The sequence below is a fragment of the Crotalus tigris genome, unplaced genomic scaffold, assembly GCF_016545835.1.
Source record: "Crotalus tigris isolate CLP2741 ecotype Arizona unplaced genomic scaffold, ASM1654583v1 scf7180000017977.1317863, whole genome shotgun sequence".
Classification (NCBI taxonomy): Eukaryota; Metazoa; Chordata; class Lepidosauria; order Squamata; family Viperidae; genus Crotalus; species Crotalus tigris.
The window spans coordinates 580265-586264 of NW_024096755.1; positions in this window are offsets into that span (position 1 = coordinate 580265).

Genomic DNA, 6000 nt, shown 5'->3' on the forward strand with positions numbered 1-6000 from the left:
CATGCCATGCCATGCCATGCCATGCCATGCCATCCCTCCACCCACCTCTCTCTCTCTCTCTCTCTCTCTCTCCATCCAATCATCCATCCATTAAATCAGACGGGGTATTTCTCTCGATAAAATCAGAAATCCGGCAGCACCTTTTCCAACTAGCAAATGTTAATAAAAGGTATAGGTTTTCATGAATTGCAGCTCATAATTCCTTATACCTCTTAATAAAGTTTATTGGCTGGAAAAAGTACTACTGGCACCTCTTGAATTTTTTTTATTTTTGTCACCGTAGACTAACATGCCTCTCCTCCTACTCATTCCATAAAGGGCACCCAGGACTTTGTCCTGTTATTTCATTGATTTATTTGCAAAGCTTTCTATCTTTTTACAAAGCTACAAAGAGACCTTCAGCCAGAGGACCTTGGATTGAGTTTTGGTAAACTGCTTTCTACACCTGACTAGAGAAGGACTTCTGCCCCCTCATCCAAGGCTTCAAATTAGGTTCCTAAATATACAGACAAGGAAGTCACTGTTCCAGCCTCAGTTTCTCCAGTCTGCGGTCTGAGTGTACTAGTATTGGCCTGTTTTACTGGTTGGTTGTGGGGAAAAAAAACCCTTGATAATGCAGATAGAACATTTAGAAAGAAGTACTATAGAAAAGGAGAGAGCTAGTTTCACGTAGCAGTTAAGACATCAGGATATAGAAACTGGGAGACTGTGAGTTCAAGTCCTGCCTTAAGTATAAAACCAGTGAGATGACATTAGACCAGTCAATCTCTCTCAGATTTATGAAGGAACCAGTGGGAAACCCTTCCAAAAAGCCTTGCCAAGAAAAACTGCAGGAACTTGTCCAAGCAGTTGCCCGGACTCAAAAATTAATCTGAAGGCTCCACCAACTCCTGTCCAGAAATGGCACTATATTATTGCTACTGCCATATCTCAGGTTAACATGGCACAGAAAAGATTTGAAATTCAGCAGTTCTAATGCTTCCTGTTTTCTTCATGTGCTCAGAGGAACTGTTATTCAGACATGGTCGGACTGAACAGAGGTATCTATAAGAGTTTGGGGGGGTCCAACTGTACGGATTTGTGTTTCAAGTTAACTCTCTATAATAACAATGTTCGTATGAAAATCATCAGGGCCAGCCTTACCAGTTATTTTTACTGACCGATATAGGTGGTCCTCAACTTAAGACCACAACAGAGCCCAACATTTCTGTTGTTAAGTGAGACATTTGTTAAGTGAGTTTTGCCCAGTTTTACAATTTTTCTTGCCACAGGTGTTAGTGAATCCCGGCAGTTGATAAGTTAATAAACCTGGTCGTTAAATGAACCTGGCTTCCCCATTGACTTTGTTTGTCAGACAGTCAGAAAAGGTGATTCCATGACCTTGAGATACAGCATAGGTCATAAATATGAGCCAGTTGCCAAGCATCTGAATTTTGGTCACATGACCATGGGGATGCTACAAATGTCATAACTGTGAAAAATGCTCATAAGTCACCTTTTTCAGTGCTGTCGTAACTTTGAATGGTCAGTAAATGAACTGTTGTAAGTTGAGGACTACCTGCAATGGGGTCCAGGGATCTAGAATAAGAAATTGGGGAACAAAGCAAGGTAGCCTGTCATGTGCCCTCTAAATGTCCCCTAAGGCAGCCGGCTGATTTCTCGTGGGCAGCCCACTTGTTATGTCAAAGTAAGATTTGACTGTTGGTATCAGCTTTTATGTATGAGTTGGGTGAGTGGCTGCATCGTTTTTTGCTTCAAGCAGCAAAATATCTTGTGCAGGTCTTGAGCGTATGTGTGCTGAAGTATGAAGATGTAAGTAAATGGTCAGTGTCAGTATCTCCTCCTTCCCATCGTATGACATTCTCCGTGGGTTTGCACAAAGGAATGCAACCCCTAGAAAGAAGGAAGTTTCCCTTCCTTCTTCTCTTTTATAAGAACCTAAAAACAACCTCTGCCAAACCAGGCAAAAATCCATCTGACCCAACATCCACGGCCAGTCAAGCCCTTCTGGAAGGCTCCATAGTTCCTAGAAAACTTGTGCTTAAAGGTTTGCTACCTCCAAACGTGGAGTTTTACCTTCAGTAGCTGGAAGCCCCCCCTCCCTTTAAAAGGCATCAAAGCAGGTAAAGCCTTCATCTGAGGCAGCAGATTCTGAAAATAAGAGAGCAATCCTAAAGATGTGTCCCCAGCAGTTTGCTCTTTTGAACTGCAAAGGGACTTCATTCTTCAAGTGTGCTTAGGAACACAAAGAGGAGTTAACCTGGAGACCACTGGAGATCCACATTCCTGAGTTTCTGGGACAACAAGGAAGTGAATAAGAAGGTTGAGGGCTGGGAGTCCAAATCCTTCTTTCGTGAGGAACATACAACAGATCAAAGAGCTATATGCAGGTTAAAACACACGTAGACACTTGATGACCCAAATGCTTTTAAGCATATGTGAAGCGCTTTTTATTGACTTGGGAGTGACATTAGGTATCCCTCCTTTGAGAAGCACTTAAGGACTTTAGGGGTACCAATTGTGATTGCGTTTCCTCATTCAGCTGAACCACAACATGGTTGGTTTGGCTTTAGCATGGAATGAATGTGCAAATCCTGCCTTAGTGTTATGTTGATTCAACACTGGATCCTTTATTTATGAATGTATTTCTGGTATTTGTGATAAACTTAGGTTAGTTAAAGGTAGCACTGTGGCTTTGATTGGGATGCAAGCCAGTGTGTCAGTTTCGTGAGGTTAAATATCTGAAGAACAAGAAAGGGTGCATATAAGTGTGCACATACATATACAAGAGCATGCACGCACACAGAGGAATTGAATAATCCCCTGGTGAGTGTAAAACTGTCCCCTTTTGGGGCATGACAATGGATGTTGCAAAAGGTACAGCTAAGAGATCCGGCCCTTTCATTTCTGGGATGGGAAAAGGGAGGAGGAGGAGGAGGGGGAGGAGGAGGAGGAGGAGGAGGAGGAGAGGAACAGAAAAGTGGAAGCTGTTCGGAGAATGTTTGGTGGTTTAACAACAACATCCTAAAGAAAATGAACAAAGGGAGATTTCCTAACACCCACAGTATGTTTGGCCAATGATAAAAACCCACTAAATAGAATAGTGAAATAAGTTGCAATTTTTTCACAGTTCACCATCAAGGGTAATGAAAGGTGACACAAGTTTTTGTAATGTTTTGTTAGTCCTAAACTGTTCATTGCCTTAACTCTATACTTTGTTTTTCTCATGAGCATGTATACTGTAGCTAACTTTAGCTTTTATATTTTTCCTGAGACCAAGTTTTATTTTTTGTTTTGTAGCAAGATTTTAAGAACATCAAATTTTGTTTGTGAAGAAAAGGTCATGTGGAATGTGGCCATATTAATTGCCATAACAAAAATAATACTCCTGAATTTACATCACAAACAAAGCCAGCATGATCCCTCCGGAGGGGTTCCCCGGAAAACTGACCAGGTTGGTGGTCATGAAATGCTGACCAAAATCCTTTCTTCACAATGGCTTTCTACCCCAGGGTTTTTCAAACTGGTTTTCACAAAACTGAAAACAAATTTGATGGGTTCTGTGAGAGAATAAGGGCAAAAAAAAAAAAAAAGTTCACTCAAAGGCAAACAATTTTTTTATCCCTAGAGAGGTGGTATTTTTTAACCTTGGCAACTTGAAGATGGGTGGACCTCAGCTCCCAGAATCCCTCAGCCAGCATGAAGTTGAAAGTCCACACACCTTCAAGTTGCCAAAGTTGAGAAAAACTGCCCTAGAGGTTTGCCTCTTGATCAGGAGATCTGTGTTTTTTGTTTTTTAAAAAATTATAGGTCAGTGGTTCTCAACCTTTTTTAATGCCGCGACCCCAACCGGTCGTAAGTTGAGGACTACCCAACCGGTCATAAGTTGAGGACTACCCAACCGGTCGTAAGTCGAGGACTTTCCATGCCCAGGAGCGCCGCACATGCGTGGTGCCGCTCCCTGCGCTGGCCGAGGCGTAGCTGGCAAGGGGCAGCGACGGCGCAGGGTGACCACTGGCTGGGCCACCAGCTGGCCCAGCCCAGGGGAGGTAAGGCACCCGCTGGGCCCCACGTGCGCCAGGAACCTTCCCTGTGTCCGCCGGCCTCCCACCTCCCACCCCTGGCCCTCTTTTACTTACATTTTTAGTAGTTGCTCAGCAGGGAGGGGTGGAAACTTCCAGACAGCTTGCCTTCGCTGCAGACAACTTGCAGCACCGTTTGCAGAATGGGATTTTGGTGGGCTCAGCAGGGCAGAGACAGCCTGGACAATTCCTATTGGCTTTTGAAAGCCAATAGAATTAGACTCTATTCAAGAGAGTCTATTCTATTGGCTTTCAAAAGCCAATAGAATAAAAGGGAGTAGCACAGCTAAGGAAAAGGGGGAAAAAATGGCGGACTGCGTTGTTTGGTGACCTCTGTGAAATGGTCGCTCGACCCCAAATGGGGTCATGACCCACAGGTTGAGAACCGCTGCTATAGGTAGTCTAAAGTTGCTTAGCAATCTTTAGAAATTACAACAGACCCCAAAAAACTACTTAAGATCCAGTTCCGAAGTTCCAATGTCACCCCCCATCCCCCGCAGTCATATGGCTGCATTTCGGCTGCTTAGAAACTGGCCAGCATTTATGGCCATTTGCAGTACTCACAGTCATGTGATTACAATTTATGTCATTTTTGCTGAAAATTGGCATTTAGTTTGTGTTGTATATTGACCTGCTTGAGGACCTTCATGACTCATGATTGTAATTGACAGGCTCCATTATGGACATAAGTCAAGTACTATCTGTATCAGATTCAGCAGCCTGAAACCCCTGTTCTATGCTATTATATTTTAAAATATGGAATTGGTTTACCTGGATTATTTACCTTTACCCACAATTTGCATATCTGTCATTTTTCTCTGTGTGGTTTTTTTTTCATCCAGATGAACTCTTGCTTGCAAACCTCTCAAAACAGTGCAATTTCTTTAAGTGCAGATATCCTGAAAGCTGTTCTCAGTTTTTAAAAGTATATAGTCCTAAACATATGGGGCAGATGAGTTGAATACTATTCAAAACATTCTGTGATGGATGTGTTATTATAATGTCACCATTTTGTTTTTAATTGGAATGTTAATTAAAAATATTGGCACCATACAGTTAAAGAGTACTATAATATTGTAATACTAAGTTCTCATTATCATTTAGGTAATGTATTTCCATCCTAATTAAGCACTTACAAACACAGCAAACTTAAAGTAATTTGTATAACTGGTAATCAGAATTAAATAAATAAACTAATACAAGTGCTATTTAAATTATACAAACACACAACATAAATACAGAGGTACCTTGGTACTCACCTGCTTTGAAACTCATTGAATTTAGTGTTCAATGCATTTTGACACCAAAATTTTGTCCTGGTAGTCATCATTTGTTTGGTACTTGATGCACAAGGTAAACTACATTATTCCTTAAGGGAAAAATTGTTTTTCACTCATTGTTTTTGATACTCATTGTGTCTGCTTGAACGAATTGACGATGAGTACCGAGGTTCCACGTACAATGCACTGTTTTGTAGGGATAAGCAAAAGTAGTAATAAGCAGAAATAGTAATAAAAAGTATGCCTAAGGAACTAGAGGCATGAGACAAGTAAAAGAAAGGGAAACAGAGTAAACAGTAGCACTATTGTATCTCATCAGGCCTTTCTATTCTTGCAAATCATGTTTGCTTTCCTCCCATCTATATGCTCTTCATAGGCTGTCTTTTATTCTTTAAACTCCCTCAGAAAGTGTTCTTTCTAGTCTTCCCCTTCATCCCAAGCTATTTGTATCTTTGCTTTGTGATTAAGTGGCATCTTCAGGTGGGGATCCAAATCTGCAAGATGCTGGGTATGGCTTCACCATTTAAGCTCCACCTTTTTCTCTATAACAATAGCATTTAGACTTATATATTGCCCCATAGAGCTTTATAGCAATATCTGGGTGGTTTATAATGTAAGCATTGTTTGTATATCGCCCC